At 35.2% G+C, this 13,735-nt stretch overlaps 1 pseudogene; it reads left to right on the top strand.

Moving 5' to 3' along the window:
- LOC105532497 overlaps window positions 1–10,336 on the top strand; it is a 50,202-nt pseudogene extending 39,866 nt beyond the window's left edge.
- The last annotated feature ends 3,399 nt before the right edge of the window (window positions 10,337–13,735 follow it).

Genomic DNA, 13,735 nt, shown 5'->3' with positions numbered 1-13,735 from the left:
CCAAAAGATTTAAGAAGGAATTGAAATTTTGCTTAGTAGGTTTCTTAAAAATACTGTTATTTTAGTAGTCTTCTGGCACTTAAGTTTTTCTTTTTTAAGAACTTAGGTGACATAAGCCTTCTAGAAATATAGTCAGGGTAAGGAGTTTCAGGTAGAGACTCAACAAGAAGGGCTCCTGTTTCTTCCATACTATTGTCTTTGCTCTCAGCATCTCTATGAATGAAAAGTTGGTGAATAAAATCTGACAGCAGATATAAAAACTTTCTATGAAGACAGATAAGATTTAACAAAGACAGATACATGCTTGAAGAAAACTCTTGAAAATATTAGATCAGGAGTTTTTTCAGATATCTGAAAAAATACATTTAGGCAAATACAAAGAAAACACTTTTTGGCCCAATTTACTAGAAAGACAAGCAGAAAAAAGAATTCAAAAGTCTGTGACTTAAAAATTAGTTTATATAAGATGCTGCAAAGCTTGAATCATGCCCAGCCTCTCTTTTATCTTCAATGGCACAGAATGCAGATGATATAGACTCCTCACAAGTAAAAAGTCTCTTCTAGGGAAAATAAGAAATTAAGGATAAACATTTCCTCAAATGCCCTCCAATTTTTTTTTTTTTAAATCAAACAGGGATAGATCTTCCCCTGAATAGGAGCAGGTCATCAATTTTAGAGACTAATTCCACCTTAATGAGTTAATATCTCCAATTTCACCCACCGCTCCTCCTGAATCTTCTGGGAATCATGGGTTAGCAGTTTGGTTTGGGGGCTAAAAAGTTCCAGAAGACTAATAAAATAACTTATATGAGTAAATTATTTAAGATAACTCTAAGATCTCACTTTATATTAGGTTATCTTCCCATCTTTACTCATTTTTTATCCATCTTGTCTAAGTTAATGTATATTATGTAATCTTATATACATTAAGTGGCAGAAATAACCCCAAGCTACAATGTCAATTATAGAGATATGCCCTTTAGTTGTGCATGGACCTTCTAATTTTATCAAAATCAAAGGAGAAATTATGTAAAATTTATAAATGTAAAAAATATCAAATTTATCTTGGAAGGTGAAATCTAAAGTACAAAAAAGTTCAATATTTATTATATTACATATTAATCAATATAGTCTAGTAGAGTCTAGTCTTACTCAGATATTCAGAGTTAAGGTTCCTTCAAGTTGTTTTTCCATTTCAGCACCGGTCAAGTTGAATAAATCGCATATTCCATGCTGTTTAAAAAGTCTAAATATTTAAAGGCATACAAGATTAACACATTATTGGCCCTAAATTTCAACTGATAGACCTTAGAGCAGTTACCCTAAGGAAAATGACTTTCTTTGAAGCCAATATTTAGTCTAATCCAATTTGTGCTTTTCATTCCTGAAGAACATAGACTCCATATACAAGAGTAGACTAAGAAATACTTCGTTTACATTTTCCAGTACATGTACCTATGCCAGTTTTCCCGAGCTTATGGCCTGTAAAATGTTAATAAATTAAGATAACTCACTTATTAAGAAGTTAATAATTGCAGTGAGAATGAAAGGTACCTATAGGGTATCACTTCCTGGGGTGATTAATGGTGATATTTAATATCTATTTTTGTTTCTCTTTTCTGGATACATGTTGAGATTCTACTTTCTAGCACTCTTGTGATAGTGTAGCTCCATAAGACTGGTCATGGTTAATAATTTGTGAGCAGGAGTAATGTGTGTCACTTATGGGACCTTTATTTTTCAGTATAAAATCACCCAGAGCTCTATTATTTTCTGCAAGTCTCTTGGTAATACTCCAGATAGCAGGTGCTCCATCAGCTTGAGTCCCAGAGTAAATAAGTAAAAAAGGAAACTGATTTTTGAGGCTGGAATAGTGCTCTCTATGTTTTGAAGGGGCAAAGCATTTGTCAAAACTATTGTTTGTGTTTATTTGGGAAGCAGATAAGGTACTGTAGTGGACAAATTTCTATTCCCCTAAATCTGTCAGTGTTCAAATCCTCAGAACCTGCAAATATGTTACCTTGCAGGGTAAAAGACTGTGGATGTGATGAAGTCAAGTTTCTGGAGATGGGGAGATTATCCTGGATTGTCCAGGTAGTCCCAATGCAATCAGAAGGGGATTTATAGAAAGAAAATGGGGGTTAAAATCGGAAGGGAAATATGAAAAATGCAGAAGTTGACATGATCCTCTCTGAAAATGGAAGAAGGGGGTACAAGCCTAGGAATGTAGGTAACCTGTAGAAACTAGAAAAAAACAAGGAAACAGATTCTCTCCTGGAACCTCCAGTAAAAATGAAGCACTGATTTTAGTCCTGTAAGAACCACATAGAACTTCTAATCTCCAGAAATGTAAGACAGTATATTTGTGTCATCTAGCTGATTTGTTCTTCCTTGACAAGATTCTAAGCGTGATGAAACGTCACGAAAGACATGGATCCAGAAAGTACTTTCCAGGACCATGATGTAAACCAAGGAAAGCAGATAGAGATGAGAGTATTGAAGCCCATAGAGAAGCAAGTTTCTTTATTAAAGATTATAGTAAAAGCAGCTGGGATAATTAAGAGGCCAAGAAGGATATGAATAAACTACCTTTGTGAGGCAACCACCAATGCCACCAAGACATTCTGTGTCTTAAGTAGTAAATATATTTTTTAATCAAACCAAATGTTATTTTTATGGTTACTAGAGGATAAACATTAATGTTAGTAGCTCTTTGATCATCTTTTGATAGTCTTTCAACTCACTTTTTGGTAGAGGAATATTACAGTATGGTGTGAATATTACAGTAAGGACCACATGTATAACTTGTTTGACTAGAGAAGTGTGCAGTCTCTCAGGCTGCGTATTTTCTTTCCTGCCAGATTGTTGCCAATTGCAGTTATAAGGCTACATCAAAAAAAAAGTGAGATAGATTTGGCTCTATCACATTTCTTTGCTATGTTGTTTAGTTGCTGGTTCTTTTTGCTTACCATACATTGAGAACAAAATTCAAATTGTTGACTGTGTAAAATAAGCTCCTATGTGAATAGAATTTTTAGTTTTGCTTCATTAGGAGTGGGCAATTTTATTTTCAGTGAGTGTGATACAGGGTTTTGACGCCATAAGGATACCTTCAGTTTCCAGTACTGCTAGGGATTATTCTCTAGAGTACAAGTACCATAGGCAGAGATCACCTTTGCCAAAGGTTTTTTCTTATTTTAAGTTCCAAGGTACATGTGCAGGTTTGTTACATAGGCAAACGTGTGCCATGGCGATTTTTAATGATAGGTTGGCCACTCTTAGTTGTTGGAAGGATTATTTATCATGGTGCAGACACGAGTTAGGGTAGACAAATATTTTAATGGAGATGATCATACTTTTCATGTATGGGAATTGTTCAGTTGTAGCCAAAATCCACTGTAATTCTGTAGTCTGTTTTCAATATCATGTGTCCCCTATCCATCAGCATTTTGAGTTTTAAAAGAAAAAGATGCTGCCTGGGATACAGTAACTTGAAAAAAATCAAAACCTTTGGATATCTCTAATACTTTCAGATTTGGGGGATTTGCTACACAAAGCATGAGCCATGGAGGGCCATCACTACATGGGAGTTTGTTAAATATATAGAAACATATTTAATTCCTACACTGTGTTAGTGTGTTCTTGAATCACTATAAAGAAACACCTGAGACTGGCTAATTTATAAAGAAAAGAGTTTGATTGGCTCATGGTTCTTCAGGCTGTACAGGAAGCAAGGCACCATCACCTGCTTCTGGTTGGCAATATTTCATTTGTGGGAGAAGGTGAATAGGTGCAGGTGAGTCACATGGCAAGAGCCAGACCAAGGGGGTGGGGGGAGGTGCTATATTATTTTAAACAATGAGATCTCATGTGAACTAACTCAGCAAGAACTCACTTATCACCAAGGGGATGGCATTATGTTCCAATGACCTCCGATCAGGCCCCACTTCTAGCATTTGAAATCACATTTCAACATGAGATTTGGAGGACACAAATATCGAAACCATATCACACACCAAACTTACATACTCAGAATCTGTATTTTAACCAAATCCCCAAGTGATTGATATGTACATTAAACTTTGTTAACCATTGTTTTATATTTCCCATTCTAAGCAGTGACATTACTAATGAACACTGTACAAATTCACTCAATCACACAAAACCAGATACTAGAAAACTAGGTACTTTTATTCCAAGATTCAAGGCTGATTTTCTAAATGCTGGCTTGGAGGTGCTACTCTCAGACCAGAGGACAGTGCGGTCCTGAAGAAGCATTATGACTGAATATAGAGTGGGATTTCTGGCACTAATTGCTAAAGAGAATCACCAGGTATGAGAGGTTGTTACAGACAAACTTAAAAAGCCATTTTCTTAAACTCCTTGTTTCGGACTACAGTCAATTTAGTTACTTGCCTGAGGCATCAAATTAAAAGGAGATGTGGAAAACTGAGATCAAGATAAATAATATTTTAATGTAGTACCTTGTCCTGACTTGAATCACCCTAATCTTGGCCCTGACTGAGATGCTGACATGTCTAAAATCTCATTTGTGGAAAGATCTAAAGATAAATCTTCCACAAATGTGGACATTCTTACTGACCTATACATTGGTGTTATTATTTAAAAAAAAAATACATAAGTACAATAATAAAAAATAAACTCTGCTGCCAAAATTCTCCATTTTTTGCTAGTGAAAAATCTAATAAACATTCTGCACATAATGCATTTGAATCTTTATGGAATAGTAGACACTGCATTTAAAAATGTATTCGATGATTTAGCGAAGAAACCCTTTTAGACACCAGGTTTACTGCACTGTTACATTTTTACTATAAGAAGTAAATCTTCCTTTAAAAATTTTTCCTAAAGACCTTTGTTCTTGTTTTAATTCTCTAGAGTAGAAATATAGGTGAAATCAAGCCTGAGGGTTTCTAGAAATCTAAGAAAGCAGTATTTAGAAGTGAAATATAGGGTAGAGTTTACTGCTATATGGTTGAGTTTTGAGTCCCCAGCTACTAGAGCCAAAGGACTTTGATAAAACAGGTGATTGTCAAGAAGAGGCTTCTTTCACCAGCAGTGAGCATATCATAAATAACCACACACATGAGAGGTAGAAGAAGCAAATACTATTGCTGTATGTCTTGGTCAACGATAGATCCAGGAGAATTTGTGAAGTTTTGTGGAACAATCAATGCTATGATGTCAATGTAGAAGTCAATGTACACTATGCTTAATTCAACTGCTATCTGAAGTAGATCCTGGGATGCTGAGTATATTATTCTATTTTCATGCTGCTGAAAAAGACACACCCAAAACTGGGAACAAAAAGAGGTCTAACTGGACTTACAGTTCCACATGGCTGGGGAGGCCTCAGAATCATGGTGGGAGGCAAAAGACACTTCTTACTTGGCAGCAGCAAGAGAAAATGAGCAGGAAGCAAAAGTGGCTTAAACCCCTGAAAAAACCTATCATCTCATCAGACATATTTACTATCACGAGAGTACCACAGGAAAAACCAGCCCCCATGATTCAGTTACCTTCCCCTGGGTCACTCCTACAACATGTGGGAATTCTGGGAGATAAAATTCAAGTTGAGATTTGAATGGGGACACAGCCAAACCATATTAGTGAGGCAAAATTTTAGTGAGCTACATATATTGACTCATTTATCCTTATTTCCAGAAGGCATACGTTTTTCATCAGTAGGCATGATGCGGCTCAGAATGTGGATTGATTTAACATCACTGCATATATAGTCTTCTGGATTGACTGATATGTAATTCTTATTAGACCCCCCCATTTTTCAATGACCCACCCTTTCTTCATGGACAAAATCTTGCCTTTTGTCTGGTATACTGACACTTCACTATCAGGTCTTAAAACATCTTTCCAACTTTATCTTCCATTAATTCTCAGTCTAAAATCTTCATACACATTAATCAACTCATTGACTCTGCAGAATCTGATGTTTGTGTTTTCATAACAAAATTGCTCTTTCACTATATTCTATACTTATTTCTGAAATCCTGGTCTGACCAAGGCTTTTCCTCTTCCAGCTACAATTTTCTGACCATCCAAATACAAGGTGGTCTCATTCTCCTTTCATTTCTTATATATGAGCATTCACATAAGTAGTAAGAATTTATTACCTTTTCAATAATGACATATTTTACTGTAATTTTGCTTTTTTTCCCCAATAAATGTGCTGTATGCTTTCTCAACTGATATGGAACACTTTCAAAGTTAGTGAAATAGTCATCTTTCTTTCTTTATAATCTCCAAAATACATTTTGGGCTACAGCAGCACTAGGCTTTTCTCAGATCTTCAGCTCATAGAAATAAACCTCCATCCATATAATTTACCATTAATTAGATCCATCCATCGAATTTACTCATTTTCCATTCCCTTGCTATAAACCCACAAAAACTGAAGTCCTTCCTGATGCCTTTCTCCTCCTTCCATTCTACATAGAATTTAGGTTTAGAATGTATTAGATAATTCACTAAATATCTTCAAATGTCTTTCTTTCTATCCCCATTATCAGTATACTTAACCAACCACTATCACTGTTTCCAGGGACTATTCTAATGGCTTAGAAACCAGTATTTTTCCCAACCCATTATGCACACTACAGACAAAACGGTCATTTAAAAAACTTATCATTTGTTTGTGTCTTCTCTGATTTCTTTGAGCAATGTTTTGTAATTCTCATTATAGAGATCTTTCACCTCCCTGTATTCCTTAGCAGAATCAGTATCATTACAATGGCTATTTTGCCCAAAGAAATGTACAGATTCAACACTATGGCTTTCAAACTATCAATGATATTTTTCACAGAAATTGAAAAAAATATTTTAAAATTTATAGGGAATCAAAAAAAAAAAAAAAAAGAGCCTGAATAGCCAAGGCAATCCATGGAGAAAAGACTCCTTATTCAATAAATGGTACTGAGACAACTGCCTAGCCATATGCAGAAGATTGAAGCGGGACTCTTTCCTTACATAATATGCAAAAATCAACTCAATGGATTAAAGACTTACATGTGAAACCCAAACTATAAAAATCCTGGAAGACAGCCTAGGCAATACCACCCTAGATATAGGAATGGGCAAAGATTTCATGACAAAGAAACCAAAAGCAATCACAACAAAAGCAAAATTGACAAATGGAATCTAATTAAACTTGATAATTTCTTTTGCTGGGCAGCTCTTAACAGAGTAAACAGACAACCTGTAGAATGGGAAAAATTACTAAGAATGCATCTGAGAAAGGTCTAATATTCAGCATCTATAGGGAACTTTTATAGGAGAAAAACAAAAGTGGGCAAAGGACATGAACAGACACTTCTCAAAAAAGTTCAATATCACAGATCATTAGAGAAATAGAAATCAAAACCACAATCAGTTACCACCTCACACCAGTCAGAATGACCATTATAAAAAGAAACCCATATCCACTGTTGGTGGTAGTGTAAATTAGTTCAGCCATTTGTGGAAAGCAGTAGGGTAATTTCTTAAAGAGCTACAAGCAGGACTACCATTTGACCCAGCAATCCCATTACTGAGTATATATGCAAAGGAATATAAGCCATTCTACCATAAAGACATGCACGCAAATGTTCACTGCAGCACTGTTTACAATAGCAAAGACATGGAATGAACCTAAATGTCCATCAATGACAAATTGGATAAAGAAAATGTGGTTCATATACCCCATGAAGTATTATGCAATCATAAAAAAGAACAAGATCATGTCTTTGCAGGAATGCAAATTGAGCTGGAGACTATCATCCCTAGCAAACTAACACAGGAACAGGAAACCAGATACCACATATTCTGACTTACAAGTGGAAGCTAAATAAGAACTTATGAACACAAAGAAGGAAACAGACACTGGGGTCTACTTGAAGTAGGAGGGTGGGAAGAGGGAGAGGAACAGAACAGATAACTATTGAGTACTGGGCTTAATACTTGGGTGATGTGATAACATGTACAACAGACCTTCACATGTACCAACAAACCTAAAATATTAAACTTATCAGAGCAACTAAATACATAAAGCAAATATTAATAGAACTGAAGGGAACAATAAATAGCAATACAATAATAGTAGAGAACTTCAATACTCCCACTTTAAACAATGGATAGATTATTCAGGGAGAAAATCAGTAAAGGAACAGCAGATTTAAACAGTCTAGACCAAATGGACCTTCTGGATATATACAGAATGTTCTCTTCAACAGCAGCAGAATACATATTCTTTTCAAGTGCACACGGTGAAAAACTGAAAGGAAAAACAAAAAAATATATATCTCTAAATAAATAAAAAAAAAAAAACTACACAATCAAAGTGCACACAGAACGTACTCCAGGATACATCATATGTGAGGTCAATAAACAAGTCTTAACACATTTAAGAAAATTAAAATAATATTGAAAATAGTTTCTGACCACAATGGTATTAAACTAGAAATTAGTAAGAGGAAAATTGGAAAATTCTCAAATAGGTGGAAATTAAATGATACACTTCTGAACAACCAGAGGGTCAAATAAGAAATTAAGAAAAATAAAATGTTAAGACATATAAAAATATGACATATCAAAATGTATTGGATGCAGTAAAAGCAGCTCTGAGAAGTATATAGTAACAAATGCCTAAATTAAGAAAAAAGAATGATCTCAAGCAACCTAACTTTATACAATAAAAAACTAGAGAAGAAAACAAATTAAGCAAAATTCAGAAGAATAAACACAATAATAAAGATCAGAGCAGAAATTAAAAAAAAAAAAAAAAAAGACTAGAAAAACAATAGAAAACATCAAGGAAACTAAGGCCTCTTTTTTTTTTTTTTTTTTTTTAAAAGATACAATTGATAAACTTTAAGTTAGACTAAGAAAAGACTAAATATTATAAATGAAAGACTTTACAATTGACAGAACAGAAATGCAAGAGATCATAAGACACAAGGAACAATTATATATCAACCAATTGACCGAGAAGAAACGAATACATTCATATTAATAGAAACATGCAACTTACTAAGTCAAAATTACAAATAGTCAATGTGAATGAAACAATAGTAAGGAGATTGAATCAAAAAGTAAAAACTTCACAACAAAGAAAAGCCCAGGACTTGATGACTTCACTGGCAAATTACACATTTAAAGAATAATTAGGGCGGTCTCAGCAGCCTCTGGCGCCGCGAGGTCGTGTTCTCGAACAGCGTGTTCCATGGGAACCAGTACAAGCAGACTCTATAGTGCTCTCACCAAGACACTGAACAGCAGCGCTGCCTCCCAGCCCCCAGAGTATTTGGTGTCACCTGACCCAGAACATCTGGAGCCCACTGATCCTAAAGAGCTTCTTGAGGAATGCAGGGCCATCCTGCACACCCGACCTCCCCGGTTCCAGAGGGATTTTATGGATCTGAGGACAGATTGCCCTGGTACCCACCCGCCCACCTATCAGGTTTATGCAGTGGAACATCCTCGCCCAAGCTCTTGGAGAAGGCAAAGACAACTTTGTACAATGCCCTGTTGAAGCACTCAAATGGGAAGAAAGGAAATGTCTCATCCTAGAAGAAATCCTGGCCTACCGGCCTGATATATTGTGCCTCCAAGAGGTGAACCACTATTTTGACACCTTCCAACCACTCCTCAGTAGACTAGGCTATCGAAGCACATTTTCCCGAAACCCTGGTCACCTTGTCTAGATGTAGAACACAACAATGGACCAGAGGGCTGTGCCTTATTTTTTCTTCAAAACCGATTCAAGCTAGACAACGGTGCCAATATTAGGCTAACAGCCATGACACTGAAAACCAACCAGGTGGCCATTGCACAGACCCTGGAGTGCAAGGAGTCAGGCCGACAGTTCTGCATCGCTGTTACCCTTCTAAAAGCAGGCACTGGCTGGGAGCGGTTTCGATCAGCTCAACGCTGTGACTTCCTTCAGAACCTGTAAAACATCACCCAAGGAGACAAGATTCCCCTTATTGTGTGTGGGGACTTCAACACAGAGCCAACAGAAGAGGTCTACAAACACTTTGCTTCCTCCAGCCTCAACCTGAATAGTGCCTACAAGCTGCTGAGTGCTGATGGGCAGTCAGAACCCCCATACACTACCTGGAACATCCGGACCTCAGGGGAGTGCAGGCACACCCTGGATTACATCTGGTATTCTAAACATGCTCTAAATGTAAGGTCAGCTCTCAATCTGCTCACTGAAGAACAGATTGGACCCAACAGGCTACCTTCCTTCAATTATCCTTCAGACCACCTGTCTCTAGTGTGTGACTTCAGCTTTACTGAGGAACCTGATGGACTTTTCTAAATACTTGCTTTTGTCTTTTTAATCACAAGAGTCTTAACGGGATGTTTCAGGAAACAAATAGGATATGACAATGCCAGAGGAAGGATAGAAACATGGGAAGTTTCTATCGTTTCATTTTCTGTTTCCAGCATGCCCTTGGAAAATACACCCTTTAGTTCACAGATCTTTTCAATTAAAACCTATAGCAAAAAAGGTATTTGCACTCCAAAAAAAAAAAAAAAAGAATAGTTAGCACCAATTCTTCTCAAACTTCTCAAAAAGACTGAAAAAGAGGGAAAATTCCCAATTATTTTTACAAGGTCAATGTTTCCCTGATACCAAAGTCCAACAAGGACACCACAAGAAAATTGAATTACAGGCCAACATCCCTGATCATAGATGCAAAAATCCTCAAAAAAAATACTAGCAAATTGAATTCAGCCACACATAAAGAGAATTGTACAATATAATCAAGTGGGATTTATGCCTAGAAGACAAGGATGATTCAATACATGTCAATCAAATATGATATACCACATTAATAAAATGAAAAAGATAATATTTTAAGATTAAAAATAATTTCCTTAATCTATTAAGATTATCTTAATGGAAACAGAAAAAGCATTTGGCAAAATTCAACATTTTTTCAGGATTTTAAAAAACTTGCAACAAATTAGATACAGATGGAATGTAGCTCAACCTAATGAAAGTCATGTATGAAAACCCCACAGCTAACATCATACTCAACAACTAAAAGCCAAAGTCTTTTTTAAGATCAGGAATAAGGCAAGGATGCCCACTCTCACCATATTTATTCAATATAGTACTTGAAATACAAGTCAGAACAATGAGGCAAGAAAGAAATAAAAGGCATCTAAATTATAAATAAATAAAATTTTCTGTTTGCAAATGACATAATTTTATATACAGAAAACTTTAGATGCCACCAAAACACTATTATACTAATAAACAAATTAAGTAAATTTACAGGATACAAATCAACTGGAAAAATTCATACCCTTATGTACTAACAAAGAACTACCTGAAAAAGAATTTTAGAAATCCCATCTACAAAGCATCAAAAGCAATAAAACCACTTAGGAATGAATTTAAGGGGGTTAAAAAAAGCTGTAAGCTGAAAATTAAAGAACTGATGACAAATATTGAAGACACAAATAAATGGAAAGGTACTCCGTGTTCATGAATTGGAAGACATAATACTGTTAAAACAGCCATACTACCCAATGCAATCAGTACCTTCAGTGCAATCCCTATAAAAATTCTAATGGCATGTTTCACAGAAATAGAAAAATATTCTAAAACCTATATTGAACTATACACACATAAAACACAAATAGTCAAATCAATATTGAGAAACCAGAACATAGCGGAGGGCATCACATTACGTGTTTTCAAAATATACTGAGTTATAGTAACCAAAGCAACACAGTACTAACATAAAAACAGATATCTAGGCCACTGGAACAGAGAGCCAAGAAGTAAATAGAGTTATTGTCAATTGATATTTGACAAAGTTGCCAAGACCTTTGAATGAAGAGTCTGTTCAATAAACGGTGTTGGGAAAACAGTGTCCATGTATAGAAGAATGACACTGGACACTTAATTGTTACACTTGAAACTGTAAAAGTAGTAGAAGACAAGGGAAAAGCTTCTTGAAATCTGTCTTGGAAATGATTTTTTGGACATGACCTCAAACGCACAGGCAACAAAAGCAAAAATGGGCAATAAAATTATATCAAAGTAAATAAGTTCTGCACAGCAAACAGAGAAAAAAGCCTGTGGAATGTGAGAAAATATTTGTAAACCTTCTGATAAGGCATTAATTTCCAAAATAAATAACAAACTCACACCATCTCAATATCAAGAAAACCCAATTAAAAAAGGGAAAAGGACTTGAACAGGTATTTTCCAAAAGAAAACATACAAATGGCCAAGTATATGAAAATATGTTCAACATCACTACTCAGAAAAATGCAAATTAAAACCACAATAACATGCTGCCTCATACCTATTACAATGGCTGTTATCAAAAAGATAGATGATAAAGTCTTGGCAAGGATGCCGAGAAAGGGGAACCTTTGTATGCGGTTGGTGGGAAGGTATAAATTAGTATAGCCATTGTAAATAGCATTGAGGTTCCTTAAAGAATTAAAAACAGAACTACCATATTACCTAGCAGTCCTACTCCTGCATACATACCGAAAGGAAATAAAATAAAGATGTTAAACAGATATCTGTAGCCCCATGTTCACTGCAGCATTATTTATAACACTAAGACGCATAATCAACTTAAGTGTCCATCAGCAATAGATTAAAAAAAAATGTGATGTATATATACAACGTAATATTTATTCAGTCTTAACAGAAAATCCTGTCCTATGTGACCTCATGGATGAACATTGAGAATATTACGCTAAGTAGAATAAGCCAGACACAAAAAGACAAATGCTGTGTTACCTCACTTGTATGTGGAATCCAGACAAGTAGAGAATAGGGGGTGGGGGAAGGGAATGAGGAATGATTAGTCAAAAGATACAAAGTTTTAGATGAATAAGCTCTGGTGATCTATGTGTGCAGCATGGTTACTACAGTTAATAATAATAAATTATATACTCAATTACTGAGGAAATGCAAAATGTTCTCACCACAAAAAAAAAAAAAAAAAAAAAGGAGGGGATGGGTAATTAGCTTGATTTAATCATTTTACAATGTATACATATATCAAAACATCATATAATACACTGTAAATATGTATAATTCTTGTCAATTATACCCCAATTGGATTAGCCATTATGGAGTTTTAGTTTTGCAAGAGGAAAATGTTCAGGAAAGTTGTTGCACAACAATGTGAATGTACTTAACATTACTGAAGTATACACTTCATAAATGGTACATCTTATTTTGTTTTTCCAAAGTTTCTTATTTGATTGTTATATCTGTATTTTAAAATAATAAATGGTGACTATTTCTTCTTCCAATGAAAATATAAAGTATCTACATTTCCTGGTACAACAGACATGGAATTGTCTATGTGTTTCTTTAGCATTACCTTCCAATCCTCTATCAAATGCTTTGTGTTCTAGATTTACTAGCTCTTGTTAAGTCTCTGAATAAGCCAATATCCTTCCAACCTCAGGGATTTTAAATATTTTATTCTTGTTACCTACACTTTTCATGAGCAATCTCGTTTACCTTTTTGGCTAGATCCTATTAATTTATGATATGTCAGGTTAAAATTAACATCCTCAGGCAAACTTTGACATCTCTGGGAACAAGGCAGGAACATATATGTATATATATATATATATATATATAGTCTATTGGCATGTATTACTTCTTTTTTGTGTATATGAGTGTGTGTATGTGTAAGAACAGCATAACAGCTGGAGCCCTTGAAGC

The sequence above is a fragment of the Mandrillus leucophaeus genome, unplaced genomic scaffold (assembly GCF_000951045.1).
Source record: "Mandrillus leucophaeus isolate KB7577 unplaced genomic scaffold, Mleu.le_1.0 Scaffold962, whole genome shotgun sequence".
In the NCBI taxonomy this organism is placed as follows: domain Eukaryota; kingdom Metazoa; phylum Chordata; class Mammalia; order Primates; family Cercopithecidae; genus Mandrillus; species Mandrillus leucophaeus.
The sequence above is the reverse complement of the archived record's forward strand: the minus strand, read 5'-3'. Positions and strand labels throughout refer to the sequence as shown.